At 42.3% G+C, this 19251-nt stretch overlaps 1 pseudogene; it reads right to left on the minus strand.

The window, feature by feature from the left end:
* The window catches only part of LOC125532892, a 61180-nt pseudogene extending 47295 nt beyond the window's left edge, over nucleotides 1-13885 (minus strand).
* Nucleotides 13886-19251: the final 5366 nt, after the last annotated feature.

The following is a 19251-nucleotide window of genomic DNA, read 5'->3' on the forward strand; positions in this document are numbered from 1 at the left end:
GCATGCCTCGTGTCCGTCCAGGGTGCTCAGGATTCCCGAGGGCCATTGTGAGCTCGTCGTTCTCTCTGTCTGGAACAAACGTCCCTTGCTGCGCTGCTTCGATATAGTGCTTAAGCCTCTTGACTGGTATTTCCATTTGCTCGTTCGTCCAAATGCACTTCCCTGATACAGGGTCCAAGGTTCCGCTAGCCCTGAAGAACCAAGTCCGACAACAGTCTGGCCAGTTAATTGTCTCTGGTTCGATCCCGTTATCAACCAGATCATTCTCAGTCTTGGCCCACTTAGGCCGGGCTACAAGGTAGCCACCTGACCCCGTGCGATGGTGATGCTTCTTCTTCGCAGTATTTTGCTTGTTTGTCGCCGAAATCTTCTTACTCTTTTCCGATGTCTTGTGGGCCACAAATGTGGGCCAGTGATCTCTGATCTTCTCATATCTGCCCTTGAATTCTGGTGTCTCTTTTTTATCGACAAACTTATTTAGCTCTTTCTTCCACCTCCTGAATAGGTCTGCCATCCTCTTAAGAGCAAAAGACTTGATTAATTGCTCTTTAACTGGCTTCTCCGGATCATCCTCTGGCGGTAGGGTGAAATTTGACTTCAGCTCAGTCAAAAGATCATTTTTCTACATATCATTGACATAAGACACCTCAAGGTCTTCTGTAGCCGTCTTTAACCATTGCTGGATGTTGATCGGGATCTTGTCCCTAACCAGAACCCCACAATGAGCAACAAATGCGTTCTTTGTCCGGATGGGTTCAATCGGTTGGCCGTCAGGCGCAATTGCTATGATCTCAAACCTTTCATCCGAGCTCAACTTTTTCTTCGGGCCTCGTCTCTTTACCAAAGTTGTGCTCGATCCGGAGGGCTAGAAAAAAGAACAAAGACTTAATTAATATGTGTACATACCAAAACAATGAATGCATCAATTAGCTAGTCAGCACAGGCTTAACTAATATATATACCTGGCCGGACTCGGTTGGGTCACCGAAGCCGTCATCACGGTCTCCTTCTTGCACCGGCATTGGGTCACCGGAGCCGTCCTCACGGTCTCCTTCTTGCACCGGCATTGGGTCACCGGAGCCATCATAATCATAGCCAGCTGCTTCCAGACCATCGGTGTCGTTGAGAAACAACGAGCAGACGGCATCACTTCCTCGTGCGATTATGTCCCCCAACAACTCTTCTTGTACTTCGTCTCCGGCGGTGTCCATAGTTTCTACAAATATTTACAACATGGCAATTATTATTCAAACATGACAAATGGATATATTAGTGGCAAACGTAGAACTAATATTAATTAGTGGCTTCGACGCTGCTTCTCTAGGGTTTGGCCTGGCCTCGACAACGCTTCAAGGGTTTGGGGTATATCGACAACGACGACATACGTACATGGGAAAATAATATTATCGGGAAGGGGGTATATCGACCCCCCCCCCCACGTGTTGAAGTTATCGGGAGGGCGTATATCGACCCCCCCACGTGTTGAGGTTATCGGGAGTTTATATCGGCACAACATACGTACATGGGAAAATAATATTATCGGGGAGGGGGTATATCGACCCCCCCTCCCGATAACTTCAACACGAGGGGGGGGGTCGATATACCCCCTCCCTGATAATCTATCTTTTGCATATATATATATATATATATATATATAGTGTTACTATTCATCACCCAGGGTGCAGAATAAATTATTCCTCACCCGAGGTAATCTTACGATCATTTTATAATTAAATTACGTTTGGAATTCAAATAGTTACATTCTTATTGATTTGCTACGTAAAATTTGACATAAGAAAATAAAAATATAGGTCATAAGACAAGAAAATTTACAGTTTATGTGTATTTTAGACTATGTTTTTACATTTGTAATTTTACATAAAATAAAATATTTTTTACGGCGATTATATATTTTCTTACGGTCTCTTTTTGCGTCCGAAATAAGACAAAACTGACGGAACGTAAAATTACAGTGCATTGATGGTAAAATAGAGGGGGGTGAAGAATAACTATTCCTCATGCAGGGTGACGAATAGCGCGACCCTATATATATATGCACAGAGAACATATATACGTGTGGCGTCGGCGTTGAACACTACATCTACGTCCCACAAGTGACGTGGGCGTCGACGCCCGCGTCACTTGTGGGACGTGGATGTAGTGTCTGACACCGACGGCCACATGTATCTCACACTGACGATACTTGCTATTTAGGGTTTCCTCTACCGCTCGGCGACCCTCGACGACCCTCGTTCCTGATAAAAAAAGAGGAAGAAGAAGGAAAGAAAGAGGAGAAGAAAGAATAGAGGAGAGGAACTCCTCTCCTCTATTCTTTCTTCTCCTCTCTTTCCTCTCCTCTATTCTTTCTTTTGCTCTCTTATTTTCTTCTTCCTCTTCTTTTTTATCCTCTTCTTCCTCTCATGTTCGACGACCCTCGACCCCTCGGCGACCCTAGACCCCCTCTCGACCCTCGACCCCTCGGCGACCCTCGACCCCCTCTCGACCCTCGACCCCTCGGCGACCCTCGACCCCCTCTCGACCCTCGACCCCTCGGCGACCCTCGACCCCTTGACGATCCTAGAACTTTTTTTCTCCCCGATAACATTTTTTTCTTCGAGAGAGTTAGTGTTCCTGAGTGAACCGGAGGGGGACATTGGTCATATCGGATTCGTCATATTTTCTACGAATGTTCTATATACATACATCCATCGATATCATTCCATACATACATAGACATCTACATTATATATGAACAAAAAATATCAAAATTCATCATACATACATCTACAATATATATGAACAAAAATTTCATCATATCAATATTTACATATACATACACACATACATACATACACATGACTCCCCTCATTCATCATATCAAATTCATCATATCAATATTTTGCAAGGGGAAGGAAGGAAGGGGGAGGATGGGGCGGTAGCTACCTCTCCCGGTGGGATCGGGGAGGAGACGCGGGCGGCCGGCGTCGGGGGCGACGGCGACGAGGACGGGCTCGGGGTCGGCGAGGGCGACGGCGGGGCATGCTCGGCGACGAGGGCGAGGTAGGGCGCGCTCGGGGGCGGCGGACGGCAACGGCGTGGGCGGCGAACGTCGTCGGCGTGGGCTCGGGGGCAGGGCAGGGGCAACGGCGTGGGCGGCGACGGCGAGGCAGCCTGGCGGCGATGAGCTCAGCGGCGTCGGGGGGAAATGGGCGATGTAAACTGAAACTGCTAAGTGGTGGGTATATATACATGAAGCATTGGTCTCGGTTCGTGGCACGAACCGGTACCAATGCCACCTATGGTCCCGGTTCGTGCTACCAACCGGGACCAAAGGTCTCATTTCGGCAGCCCAAAGGGCGGGAAGCAGAGGCCATTGGTCCCGGTTCGTCGCACGAACCGGGACCATAGGTAGGCATTCATACCGGTTTGTGCCACGAACCGGTACGAATGCCCCCCTATGGTCCCGGTTCGTGCGTCTAACCGGGACCAATGGCCTGCGCCGCGGTGCGGTGCGGTGGGATTTTTAGTCCCACCTCGCTAGCTGAAGAGCTCCCGCACCTGTTTATAAGCCCTGCTCTGTGTTCCCTTTTGAACTCCTCTGAACTACAGGCTTACGGGCCTAATGGGACACTGCAATGCTTGTGGGCCTACTGGGCCTGCTGCGGGGCTGAATCCTGGCCCATGGTTGGGTTTCTAGTCGTATTCAGGCCGTGCTGGCCCAGTAGGTGGCATTTTTTTGCTATTTATTTTTTCATTTCTACTTAGAACTAAATACTTATAGTTTTTTAGTGATTTCTTTTTTCTTTTAGGTCACAAAAATTATAAACTTTCTGTTAGCGCCATTAGTTTTAAAATTTGAATAGTTTAAATTTGAATTTTTTAAAATTTGTGTGAATCACTAGTTTATGAATAACTTTACTATAAAAATTGATTTTTGAGTCATTATTTTTGCTGCTATTTAATATTACTGTGTTTTATCATTATACTCAATTTGGTAATTTTAGTTAGTCATAACAAATATTATAGGCATTTTTTTCTTTTTTTCTATTTATTTTTTCATTTCTACTTAGAACTAAATATTTATAGTTTTTTAGTGATTTCTTTTTTCTTTTAGGTCACAAAAATTATGAACTTTTTGTTAGTGCCATTAGTTTTAAAATTTGAATAGTTTAAATTTGAATTTTTTCAAATTTGTGTGAATCACAAGTTTGTGATTAACTTTACTAAAAAAATGAACATAGATGCACCTATAGAGAAAATTCAACCTAAATTCATAATCAATTTCTATGAATTTGAGAGAAATTCATTATGAGAGGAGCTCAACAAGGCAGAGAGGGACGGGATTATAAACCGGTGTGGGCGCCCTTCGGTTGGCGAGGTGGAATTAAACTCTGAGTGCAACGAGGACCAACCTTTTAGTCCCGGTTTGTGGCACAAACCGGGACTAATGGTCATGGGCCAGGGGCGAGCCCTATTTTTTTCCAGTTTTTTTTGTTTTGTTTTCTGCATTATTTATTTTCTTTTGTTTTTTGCTTTATTTTTTAATTCTTTTTGCTTTTAGTTTTAGAAAAATTATAAACTTTCTGTTAGTTCCATTAGTTTTCAAATTTGAAAACACTTTTTTAGTTTTTTTTTTCTTTTTTGGTTGATTTATTTATTTTATTTTGTTTCTACTTACAACAAAATACTCATTGTTGCTATTTTTAATTTTTTTCCAGTTTTTTTTTGTTTTGTTTTCTGTATTATTTATTTTCTTTTGTTTTTTGCTTTATTTTTTAATTCTTTTTGCTTTTAGGTCAGCAAAATTATAAACTTTCTGTTAGTGCCATTAGTTTTAGAAAAAATATAAACTTTCTGTTAGTGCCATTAGTTTCCAAATTTGAATAGTTAAAATTTGAATTCTTTGAAATTTGTGTGAATCACAAGTTTGTGATTAAATTTACTAAAAAAATGAACATAGATGCACCTCTAGAGAAAATTCGATCTAAATTCATAGTTTTCAAATGAACTCTGAAAAAGTTGGCATAGCATACTCGTGTGTTACAAAGTTGGCATGGTATCACCATAATAGTTGCGGGAGAAAGTCTTCACTTTTTCTTTGCTTGTGTCATTTGCTTATTGCGCTGTAACCATGGATAATCTTCATCGTTTATTAGGATGCTTGGGTCAGCCTTGACATTGAAGGGAGGAATTTCATGAAACTTTTCATAATCTTCAGACATGTCTGTCTTGCCCTCCACTCCCAGGATGTCCCTTTTTCCTGAAAGAACTATGTGGCGCTTTGGCTCATCGTATGATGTATTCGCTTCCTTATCTTTTCTTTTTCTCGGTTTGGTAGACATGTCCTTCACATAGATAACCTGTGCCACATCATTGGCTAGGACGAACGGTTCGTCAGTGTACCCAAGATTTTTCGGATCCACTGTTGTCATTCCGTACTGTGGGTCTACCTGTACCCCGCCTTCTGACAGATTGACTCATTTGCACTTAAACAAAGGGACCTTAAAATCATGTCCGTAGTCAAGTTCCCATATGTCCACTATGTAACCATAATATGTGTCCTTTCCCCTCTCGGTTGCTGCATCAAAGCGAACACCGCTGTTTTGGTTGGTGCTCTTTTGATCTTGGGCGATCGTGTAAAATGTATTCCCATTTATCTCGTATACTTTGTAAGTCAATACAGTCAAAGATGGTCTCCTAGACAACAAGTACAGCTCATCACAAACAGTGTTGTCACCTCTGAGACGTGTTTCCAACCAACTGCTGAAAGTCCTGATGTGTTCACATGTAATCCAGTCGTCGCACTGCTCCGGGTGTTTGGAGCGCAGACTATTCTCTTGTGTTCATCGACATACGGAGTCACCAAGGTAGAGTTCTGTAGAACTGTGTAGTGTGCTTGAGACCAAGAATATCCATCCCTGCATATTATTGAGTCACTTCCAAGAGTGACTTTTCCAGTCAGTATCCCCTCATACCGCGATTTAAGGAGACCTATCTTCTTAAGGCCAGGAATGAAGTCAACACAAAACCCGATGACATCCTCTGTTTGATGGCCCATGGAGATGCTTCCTTCTGGCCTAGCGCGGTTACGGACATATTTCTTTAGGACTCCCATGAACCTCTCAAAGGGGAACATATTGTGTAGAAATACGGGCCTAGAATGACAATCTCGTCGACTAGATGAACTAGGACGTGCGTCATGATATTGAAGAAGGATGGTGGGAACACCAGCTCGAAACTGACAAGACATTGCGCCACATCACTCCTTAGCCTTGGTACGATTTCTGGATCGATCACCTTCTGAGAGATTGCATTGAGGAATGCACATAGCTTCACAATGGCTAATCGGACGTTTTCCGGTAGAAGCCCCCTCAATGCAACCGGAAGCAGTTGCGTCATAATCACGTGGCAGTCATGAGACTTTAGGTTCTGGAACTTTTTCTCTGGCATATTTATTATTCCCTTTATATTCGACAAGAAGCCAGTCGGGACCTTCATACTGAGCAGGCATTCAAAGAATATTTCTTTCTCTTCTTTCGTAAGAGCGTAGCTGGCAGGACCTTCATACTGCTTCGGAGGCATGCCGTCTTTTTCGTGCAAACGTTGCAGTTCCTCCCATGCCTCAGGTGTATCTTTTGTCTTTCCATACACGCCCAAGAAGCCTAGCAGGTTCACGCAAAGGTTCTTCGTCACGTGCATCACGTCGATTGAAGAGCGGACATCTAGGTCTTTCCAGTAGGGTAGGTCCCAAAATATAGATTTCTTCTTCCACATGGGTGCGTGTCCCTCAGCGTCATTCGGAACAGCTAGTGCGCCGGGACCCTTTCCAAAGATTACGTGTAAATCATTGACCATAGCAAGTATGTGATCACCGGTACGCATGGCAGACTTCTTCCGGTGATCTGCCTCGCCTTTGAAATGCTTGCCTTTCTTTCAACATTGATGGTTGGTCGGAAGAAATCGACGATGGCCCAGGTACACATTCTTCCTGCATTTGTCCAGGTATATACTTTCAGTGTCATCTAAACAGTGCGTGCATGCGTGGTATCCTTTGTTTGTCTGTCCTGAAAGGTTACTGAGAGCGGGCCAATCGTTGATGGTCACGAACAGCAACGCCTTTAGGTTAAATTCCTCCTGTCTGTGCTCATCCCATGTACGTACACCGTTTCCATTCCACAGCTGTAAAAGTTCTTCAACTATTGGCCTTAGGTACACATCAATGTCGTTGCCGGGTTGCTTAGGGCCTTGGATGAGAACTGGCATCATAATGAACTTCCGCTTCATGCACATCCAAGGAGGAAGGTTATACATACATAGAGTCACGGGCCAGGTGCTGTGATTGCTGCTCTGCTCCCCAAAAGGATTAATGCCATCCACGCTTAAAGCAAACCATACGTTCCTTGGATCCTTTGCAAACTCATCCCAGTACTTTCTCTCGATTTTTCTCCACTGCGACCCGTCAGCGGGTGCTCTCAACTTCCCGTCTTTCTTACGGTCCTCACTGTGCCATCGCATCAACTTGGCATGCTCTCCGTTTCTGAACAAACGTTTCAACCGTGGTATTATAGGAGCATACCACATCACCTTCGCAGAAACCCTCTTCCTGGGGGGCTCGCCATCAACATCACTAGGGTCATCTCGTCTGATCTTATACCGCAATGCACCGCATACCGGGCATGCGTTCAGATCCTTGTATGCACCGCGGTAGAGGATGCATTCATTAGGGCATGCATGTATCTTCTCCACCTCCAATCCTAGAGGGCATACGACCTTCTTTGCTGTGTATGTACTGTCGGACAATTCGTTATCCTTTGGAAGCTTCTTCTTCAATATTTTCAGTAGCTTCTCAAATCCTTTGTCAGGCACAACATTCTCTGCCTTCCACTACAGCAATTCCAGTACGGCACCGAGCTTTGTGTTGCCATCTTCGCAATTGGGGTACAACCCTTTTTTGTGATCCTCTAACATGCGATCGAACTTCAGCTTCTCCTTTTGACTTTCGCATTGCGTCCTTGCATCGACAATGACCCGGCGGAGATCATCATCATCGGGCACATCATCTGGTTCCTCTTGATCTTCAGCAGCTTCACCCATTGCAGCATCATTGGCCACATCGTCTGGTTCCTCTTGATCTTCACCAGCTCCCCCCATTGCAGCATCACCGTATTCAGGGGGCACATAGTTGTTATCATACTCTTGTTCTTCGCCGTCTTCCATCATAACCCCTGTTTCTCCGTGCCTCATCCAACCATTATAGTGTGGCATGAAACCCTTGTAAAGCAGGTGGGAGTGAAGGATTTTCCGGTTAGAGTAAGACATCGTATTCCCACATTCAGTGCATGGACAACACATAAAACCATTCCGCTTGTTCGCCTCAGCCGCATCGAGAAACTCATGCATGCCCTTAATGTACTCGGAGGTGTGTCTGTCACCGTACATCCATTGTCGGTTCATCTGCGTGCATTATATATAATTAAGTGTCCAAATTAATAGAAGTTCATCATCACATTAAAACCAAAGTACATACATAGTTCTCATCTAACAACATATAGCTCTCCAGAGCATCTAATTAATTAAACCATACATTGAAACTATGTAAAACATTTCAATGCGAAAACAAATGCGATCATAATCGCAACCAAGGTAACAATTGATCCAACGGCATAATGATACCAAGCCTCGGTATGAATGGCATATTTTCTAATCCTTCTAATCTTCAAGCGCATTGCATCCATCTTGATCTTGTGATCATCGACGACATTCGCAACATGCAACTCCAATATCATCTTCTCCTCCTCAATTTTTTTCCTTCAAGAAATTGTTTTCTTCTTCAACTAAATTTAACCTCTCGATAATAGGGTCGGTTGGAATTTCCGGTTCACATACATCCTAGATAAATAAAATCTATGTCATGTTGGTCGGTATAATTTTCATAAACAATAAATGAACCAATAGTTATAAAGATAATATATATACCACATCCGAATCATAGACAGGGCGAGGGCCGACGAGGGCGGATACCAAAACCATCGCACTATATAAGATGAAATAATAAAAGTAATAAAATAATACAAGTATCTATGTAAACATACAAGTAAGAATTTCTTTTCCTTTCAGAAAGAAGATAAGAACAAGAGGCTCACCACGGTGGTGCCGGCGATGAGCTCGGCGCGGGTGATCGACGACGGTGAAGACGGGGACAGGGCGTGACGGACCGCTAAACCTAGACAAATATTGAGGAAAATGGAGCTTGGAGGTCGAGCTTGGAGAGGAGAAAGCTTAAGTAGTGTGGCTCGGGCATTCCATTGAACACCTTGTGTGCATAGGAGGTGAGTTAGAGCACCACCAAGCCCTCTCCCCCTCGGCCAGAAAAAACAGAGCAGTGTGCTCTGCTCTTACGCGAGGGGGTATATATAGGCACCTCATTGGTCCCGGTTGGTGGCATGAACCGGGACTAAAGGGGAGCCTTTGGTCCCGGTTGAAGCCACCAACCGGGACCAATGGTGATGGGCCAGGAGCGAGGCCCATTGGTCCCAGTTCATCCCACCAACCGGGACCAAAAGGTCCAAACGAACCGGGACCAATGGCCCACGTGGCCCGGCCGCCCCCCTGGGCTCACGAACCGGATCCAATGCCCCCATTGGTCCCGGTTCTGTACTGAACCGGGACTAATGGGCTGACCCGTCCTGGACCTTTGCCCCCTTTTCTACTAGTGAAGTGACCTCTCTTCTGGCAAATTCATCTCATGCAGTCGAACTAACGAAACTAGTCACAATATAAAATTTCTTTTTTTCCTACCATCTTTCTTTAGTTTTCTCTTCCCCTTTTGTATAGTTTGTATAGCTTTGGTTTTTTGTTAAGTTGTTGTGAACTCTTTTCTACACCATTTATTTGAAAATTAATAAAAATACGCAAAAGAGTCATGTTGTTTACCTAAACAAAGTCGCACTGCAAATACTAATGCTATATAACTCCAGTGCATGAATATATATAATTGATAATACAGTTTTATTTCTGAAAAATATAAGTTTTTTGTGTAAATATAAATATATGTTACACATATGATTAATTTGTGGCATTATGATCTGGCCTCACCACATAGTTCGCGCTAGCTTGGCATGATTATATTTCAACAATGCTGCTCATCCATAGATAGACAATCGAGACTTCTAACAAATAAAATGAATTGTAACTTCAATGGTAATATTCTATAATAGTATAATTAACAAAGTAATCCTAAAAATATCCTAGAAATTCTGTCATGAATTGAAAAAGAAAGAACAATCTATTTAGTGCGAACAATTCATTACTTTGTTAAAGAAAGAACAACTCTAGAAATTCTGTCATGACTTAGATCACTTTCTTCATTTCTGATACCATTTCTAGTCTTTTTCTTATTATATATGAGCACTAGTATATACCATGATCTAAGTCATGTTGGACAATGCATATTAGATCCAAGCTATTTAGAATCAATAAAGATGCATATATTGTACCTTTTTCCAATTGAGGTTGACATTTCTAGCTGTTTTAGTGCATAAACAAAATGGGGCTCTTCAGAAGCCTTAAACCAATTTCCAGATATAAAACTTACCAACTACTTTTTTTAAGACACATCCAACTAAACATTCCATTAGTTCCATGGGTGACTTCCAATTGACACTCTAACGGTTAGGTGACCGTATTACGTGTTGTTGCTTTAAATAGCATATTGATCGGCCACCAATCCCCAATTTAGTTGCTTTAGGCTACCAGTTTTGAAGATGATATTTGGACTAACAATTTTGGTGTAATCATGTTGCCTCAGGTCACATTGATTATACTCCCTCTGTCCCAAAATTCTTGTTTTAAATTTGTTTAGATACGGATGTATCTAACGTAACTAGATACATCCATATTTAGACAAATCTAAGAAAATAATTTTGGGAGAGGGGGAGTATAAAACTATGGTATCTTGAGAAAATTACTAAACTCATATGTTTGAGTTAGAGGAAAAAACTGCGGGTTGTCAAAATTTAAATATTACACTTATATATTAAACTATAAAACATACTTACTTCGTCCGTAATTACTTGTTGGAGAAATGGATGTATCTAGACGTATTTTAGTTCTAGATACATTCATTTTTATTCGTCTTGACGACAAGTAATTCCGGACAGAGAGAGTAGCAATCTAATATATTATATACTTAAAACAAGAGAAAAATAAGACATCACATTCGTCCATATATGCCAATATTTTTACACCGTTCGATTAGAATAATAATGGCTGAGATTTAAAGGTTACACAACATTGTAATATATATGTACATGTAATATTAAACTACTATGTTCTCACGCTATATGCATATAAGCATAAGGTATGCACACGAAAAACATGAATCAATCCAGTTGTATTGAGACTGGGATAGCAGTAGGAAACACACGTTGTAATCCGGATGTGATTTGACTAGGATAGCAACTCATGCATGACCAACGTATGCACATGCATATATAGAAATAATAATAAATATATATATTATATAATTATATTTTTCAGGGATATAATTATATAATTAAAACATAAGACAAATGAAACACCACGTTAATCCACATAAGCTAAAGAATTATGCTCTCTTGATTTTAATTAGAACGGCTCATATTTAAAGGTATATAGATACATACAACATAACAGTGTGTGTCAATTTTGGATCTAACACGTACAACCATATATGTTCTTTTTTTCTTAAAGCCACGTACAACCATACACTAATACAGCGAGGTGCTATAAAAACGGATTTTAACCCCTTTCCACGACGGCATTTGGAACCGTCGTCAAGTGAGTGTGGGCGATATGGGGTCCTTTCCAACATGACCCAGAAATCGTCAAGGATAGGCCCTCCTGGCACACACGCTCGGCAAAATGAGCTTGTGTGCGGTCGGGCAAGGCATTGAAACCCAATCGTTTTCGTTCGTATGTACATCCCACACAGTTAATTTCAAACAAAAGTTTCTATTTGTTATGTACATTCCACACAGTCAATTCAAGGAATACTTTTCCGTTTTTATGTACATCCCACAAAGTCAATTCAGGGAAAACGTTTTCGTTCGTATGTACATCTCACACAGTCAATTCAGGGAAAACATTTCCGTTCGTATGTACATCACACACAGTTTTATACATAGACTCGTACGTGATAGGTGTAACTATCACACACGTTCTACCTTGGTTAACCGTTTGCTTTTATTCAACTATATCACACACGATTTGATGAAAAAACTGTGTGGCATTGGGCTATTAATCACAAACGCTTTTATTGTTAGAACCGTTTGCAAAGTTCCATGACCCATTTAGCAGGTTTATTAGTTTATAATTAATAATTCCAATATTACGAAAATTCACATTTCATATCGAACAGCTGTTTGCCAATTTCATATCATGCAATATATTTTACCATCACAGTACGATAACTACCTGAAAACAACAAAGTACAACATATAGCTAGTTCAGCTTCATAAGAACAATATTAGAACAATATATTCATTTCCCTAATCGAGATCATCCAGACTCGTCTTATCCATCTCCGCTTCCAGTTCAGTGAGAACCTATTTTGCACTGGCCAACTGGGAAAGTGCCTCCTCCTTCGCCAACACCATCTTAGCAAAGTATGATTTAAAAAATCTGATCTCATTCTCCACCTTCCTCTTTTTATCTCGCATCTTCAAATATTCTTCAGCATTGACAACACTTTCTCTAAGCCTACCCCTGTTCTCTTCCTCATACATGCTCCAGAGCTTTGCTAGGCACATCTTCAAAGACTGTGGCCACTCTTAATCAACCCACTCCAAGTAAGAACACTTCCGTTCATCCTATAATATTTAAAACTAGATCAGTAACAATTGTAGGGAAAATGGGTTTATAGAAACATAGAAAATCACCAATACTTATTTTGAAGAACTGAAGAAACAAGTTAATTATGACATATCTTCTCAAAAAGATCAATGTGTAAATGAATTAATTGCTACTGAGACAATAACCAAATTCTGAAACATCAGAAGCTATAATTAACTACAACAACGCTACAAGTTCTTACTCATGTACTATAAATAACAAATTGAATATTTTATAAGGAACGTAAATATAACTGCAATAGCATAACGACAGTGTTTGGATGACAGCAAATTGATACTAATAGGTGTGTACATGCACAAATTTAGTAACATACAACTAATAGCACTAAACCGGTGTAAAGACAACTGGTGCTACATCTCGCACCGGTGCTCTGCACTGGCGAGTTGATGCAGCGGAAAAAAAATCAGGGACCCAGACTCCGGAGCACCTAGTTGCTCCGATGCCCAGTTCCTTCGTGCCATAAAGATTTAGTATTTTACTGCTTGGCTGCTCAGATGTGTGGACTAAAGTTGGCTGCACAAACTGCCGAAGCAGTGCCAAATAATTTTCTAATTGCACTGCTGATGAAATGGCAACATTTTTAGATACTAGGTATAAACTGTGACACTGTCTTAGGATGCGTTTAGTTGAAGGTGTGGTATGAATGGGTTGGGACCGTGACAGTGTCTGAATCACATCTAACAAATGATTTCTAGCAACAAAAGAGGGTCTAACCTTCTCTGCACATGCCAGATACTTCCTCCCACTGTCCACAGATTCAAACGGAACTAGCTTCACGCATGGAGATTGATGGTGACAATGAGCAGACGAATCTTCAGCCACCGCGCTCCATTCATTGCAACTGATGGTCCTAGGGAGCTACAAGAGGAATAAATGACTCAAATCGACCGCCGGATTAAAATACTTCATTCCAAGTCATAGCCCGAGAGAGAGAAGAGAGGCATACCTGGGTGGTGAAGGAGTCATCGTCGGAGAGGTCATTGAAGAAGACCATGGCGACCCCGGCGGTAGGATGTGAGACGGCGAGAGCGAGGAAGCGGCTATAGCTTAGGAAGGAAGGAACGAAGGAAGGAGGAAACAGGGGAAATGTGACTTGTGGTCAGGGGAAAAGGGGGTGGGGAACGGGGTCGGGGGTAGATATTTCGGCGTAGGACAAAAAATTTAAAATGTGGAGGGAAACTTTCCGCGCGGTGCCGCCGGACACCATTCACTTTGAACGATTATGTGCACTGCAAACGATTTTCCTCTGCTTTACGTGCATGGGATGAGTTTGATAATTGAAATTTTGGTGGAAATTTTCCTGGGTACGTCATTGCATAATTTAAGATCGCTTGCTAATTTGGGCACATAAAAGAGCATACAGCACGCAGACCACACTTACCGAATCGCGTAATTTTAGTAATTAAACAGAGCCAGTTGACATAAACATTGCTCTAACAAAAGACCAGCATTAGAAACAAAGCCTAAGTATGCATAATTTTAACAAATCTGACGCCGCGTCGGCCTGTGCATCATCGATGTCAAATGAGATGTCGATGACTTGTCCTGGCGACATGCCACCGTTGGTGGACTCCTCGTCCCCCCTGCTGAAGTTGACCGCATCCTCGTCCTCGGCGCCGCCCTCAAGGTTGTAGTACTCATAGTAGTGACTGCGCCAGAGCTCGCGTTGGCACTCCACCGCCGATTCCTCGATGGACAGACTCTTCTCTACCTCGACCTCGGCCACGCGCAACTCCTCCTCCCAACGCTCCTTGATCTCCGCCGCCTACTGCCTCTCTAGCTCCCGCTCGGCGATCTCATGAGGAAGCAGGTGCTCCATGGACACCGCCACCTTTTCGGACGTGGGTTGCATGCTGGATTCTGAGGTGGCCTGGAATATCTTGGTGTGTGCGTCCTCGATCTTAGCATGGATGGCCTCGACCCAGGCCAGGGCGACATCGGCGGCATGGACGACAGCTCGAGCGCTCTCGGTGTTTGCAGCTGCCCTGACGGTTGCCTCAGACGCCCTCTCGGCGGATGCGGCCGCGCTCTATGCAGATGCGGCGACACTCTCGGCGTAGGCGGCCATGCTCTCGGCGCAGGCGGCGGTGCTCGGGGAGGACGCGGCCATCGTACGGGTCTTCACGAAGCGTTTCCACAACGTCATCTTTGCAAGAAGGGGTTGCCGGAATGGGGATCGGGATTCGTGGATTCAAGGGTTGCCGGCATTGGAGTAGACGAGTTGGCGAAGCTTAAGGAGGAAGACTTAAATAGACTCAGGAATTTTCACCGCAAACGGTTCCTACAAAAAACTGTGTGTGGTGTTGTTGATATTTTTTATTAGCTGTGAAAGACGAATTTTGGAGTAAAGTGGCAACGAATGGTGTTTTAAATGTACGAGAAAATTTGTAGTAGTAATACAACTGTCATGTCAAATTTTGGAAAATTTCAAGGGTCATTTGACCTGTTAAGACATTTAAGTGATTTTCTAGCCATTTAATGACTGTAATTCAAATTTGAACTACATGTATATGCAACAGCTAACCATAACGATTTGAAAAGTCATATTTTGTGTACTTATGTGCGATTTAATTCCATGTGCAGTAAATTAGAAGGAATTTTCAAACATATTAGTCTAACGGCTATGACACAATTAAGCATGGAGTGCCATGGCATTTAAATTCAAAAAAATTAAAAAAAGATCAGAAAACATGAAACCTTGCTTGATATAATGTCATGCCACCAATATGATGTGATAAATTTTTTGGCATGTTTGACGAAAGTTTGGAAACACACCCGTCACAAAACCGAAGCAACTCACTAGAAGGCTCGTGGTTCTGAGAGGGAACAATGCATGTTTGATGACCAACGGCAGATAGCTTCCCCTTATGGCCTTTATTTTATTTTTCTATATTTAACGTGCACTAATACAACTGCCATGTGAAAATTTGGAAATTTTCAGGGGTCATTTGACTTTTAAAGACATTTAATTGATTCTCTAGCCATTTAATGACCGTGATTCAAATCTGAACTACATCTACATGCAACGACTAATCATAACGGTTTGAAAAATCATCTTTTTGTGTACTTGTGTGCGAGTTAAAAAATTATCAGACAATGTAAATATCCGGTGTTCAAAAATGAAAATGTAAAGATCTATCAAGACAACCGGCACCCACACGATTGGCACTCTATTTCACACCTCAAGGTTTGTAAGGTGAATGGCGGGGGTTATTAATCAGACACGGTTCTGTATTGGAAACCTTCAGCTATTAAGTTCACACACGGATTTTGCTACGGGAATCGTGTGTAATTCAAACTACAGTACTCATAAATTCCGGCGACTGGCATGTGTACTGTTTCCGTCGATCTAGATTCCAGCTAACAATAAATACTACCTTGCTCATGTCGTCCCGCTTGCATTCTCATCTACATCCTCCCCAAGCTCGCCCTCTTTCTCTCTCTCTCTCTCAAATCTCTGCCATGGCGCCACCGATTTGCCCACGCGCTGACGAGGAGTCGCAGCCCCCCAAGAACGCTCAGTCGAAGAGCAGCGACGGGGAGGACCCCTACGCCCCGCCGGACGAGGTTGCGCCGGACCCCCCCCCCCCCAACTTTGGATTAGTTTTGGGTCCAATACAATCTTTGTTTATAGAAGTCGTTGCCGCCGGCTGAGAAAATCAGGCAAGTGGTGTTCAAGAAGGAGGCGGCGAAAGAGGAAGCCAGGTACCACGCGGCCTGTGAAGCCCATGATGCCGCTTGGAAAAAGGAGGCGGTGGAGCTTTGGGGGCGGGGCGTCGTCGTGCGGAGGAGGTGTACGAAGACATACGGGTACTTCACGAGGAAGGTCAAAGGCGCTAGGTGCCTCATCGCTGCTTGGAGGTGGACCGATAAGCTCCAGTGTGCCACCGACAAGGAGCTCCAGTGGGCTCCCAACAAAATGGCAAGATCATTCGCGCTTGTCCTCCAGCAAGAGGCAGACCGGTACGTCAAGCGCTGCGAGGCGGAGAAGGCGTTGTACTGCCTCTGCGCTGGGAAGATGCCGCGCACCAGGGAGCTGCTGGCGAGGGGTTGCCAGAATACTGCCCTTATGAGGGATTATTAGTTTTAGTATTGTTTGTTTTCAATTTTATGCATTGTATCTAGTAGTTAAGTATCATCACTTATATGTGATGATATTATATATATTATGTGATGAACTAATGCAATTAATATATATATATATATATATATTATTAATTCCGTTTTCTATCTATTTTTTATACTAATTTGTATTTAGCTTTTATCATCCACATATACAGAATGAAAAGCGTATGTACACACACTGAAACAGAACATATAAGAACGGAAAACAGAGTACACACTGAAACAAAGCAATAAACAAAGTAATATTATGATTGCTGTGAATACATAGCAATCCACGTCGAAACGACTCAACAAAATAAAACACGTCCATGAGACCATGACCAGCAACCCTTGCCTATGGTAGCTCTTGGCTATGCCTGAAGTTGTGCAGGGATTCTTCCAAGCGGTCGACACGCTCGCGGTACATGTGGAGCGCGATCTTGAGCTTCAAGTTGGCTATTTCATCGAAGTTCACTAGCTCGAGGATGCAACGGCCATGTTCCTCTACAGTTATCGCAATGAATCGTATGTTGTATATATCACACACTTTGATCTGACTGACCTTTTTTTGTGTTGCCTAATCACAAACAGTTTATCCGAGTGAATTGTATGTCGTATATCATACACCTTCATCTGGCTGCCTGTTTCTGATGTTCCGCCTCATCACAAACAGTTCATCTGAGTGATCTGTATGCCGTATATCACACACGCCTTCATCTGTCTGTCCGTTTCTGTTCTTTTTCCTTATCGTAAACAGTTAATTGAACTGAACCGTATGCCCTACGTCGCACACGTAACTAAAATTGGAACCGTGTTTGATGACTCCGCCATCGCAAACGTTTTGCATCTTTTTTGACGGTTTTTTTACATCACCGTTTGCGATTAATGCATCGCACACAGTTTCATCAAAGGATCTCTGATCGTAGTGTTGCGTTAGCAACATCCTGCAGTAGTGATATAGCATGTATACTCCATCACCACATGAAAAAAGAAAGTTTTGAATTAAGTCTTGTTCGGTTCCATACATAGAAATGATGTCCTAGTCTCTCAGGAGTAGTGCGTATGTGCAAAGCCAAAAGGACTAGGGTCCAATGAAAAAAGGCCAAGTCCCGTCAAGATAAAAGGAAGTCGCCAAACGTCATTAAGCTAGCTGCAAATTATGGTCTAATCGGAACAAGACAACAATGTGCAGCCCGATCGATGGAAAAAAGAGAAGCAATCAAAATTATAATTTGTAAATGTAAAAGAAACTAATTGATAACACGGACGTAATGTATGTAAAAAATGTTATCATCGTCCCAATTAGCACAAAATATTTATCTCACACTATAAAAATTCAAACTTTTCTAGCAGCATAAATATATATGAAAGACGCCAAATATACATGTTGGGTATCAAGTCAACATCTAAAGCACCATCTATCTATATTCAGTCCAGCGCCGATGGAGTGTTGGCCATTTGATCGGGAGGCCACGCTCGATACAGCGTGCGCATTAGATCAATCGGCGCAATGTGGATGGTGCATGCTGGCCCGTCCACCCTATCACGCAAATGTTCGCACTCGAATGTTGTCCTTTATACTTACAAACAAGAGTACTACCATGTTCATGACTCAAATGGTTTTTAAAAATTCATAGTGTATGTAGATTAAACTTTTTATTAGATGAATAAATAGATCATATTTATCATATATGACCTATATACAGTGGATAAAAATGTTATTATGTGGACAAAGAAATCCATTTTTATGTATTCATATACAATTCATACACACTGCATTGTGCCTGAGCCCCTTGATTTGGAAAGCACATATTTTAGAAGTTTGCATGTTTGTCCGAAAATTCCAATTGTGGATTCCTAAATAATTAAAACGTAAACTGCACACCTTTCTGTTTATTTTTGAATTAAGGTGTCCCCAAATTTTATTTCTCGATGAACTGATAAATGTATATGGGTTCTTAGATGTATAACCATGTGTCTCTCTGATAGTATAAAAAGAGATTTATGTGAGTGGAGCAGAGACGTACGGATGCACGAATCGCCACAACAAGTTTGTATATCTAAGAATATGCAGGGCTTTGTACAAATTTTATGCACTATGGAAATATAGCGAGTATAGAAAAAATGGTTAGGCAATAAAAATTCTATATCTTTTCAACGATATATGAAATGCCAATATCGTAGCTTACGAAATCAAGTATCAACCTTTAGTGGGAAAATAAATAACTGAAAAACAATGCACAATAAGTTCTTGCA

The sequence above is a fragment of the Triticum urartu genome, chromosome 1 (assembly GCF_003073215.2).
Source record: "Triticum urartu cultivar G1812 chromosome 1, Tu2.1, whole genome shotgun sequence".
NCBI lineage: Eukaryota > Viridiplantae > Streptophyta > Magnoliopsida > Poales > Poaceae > Triticum > Triticum urartu.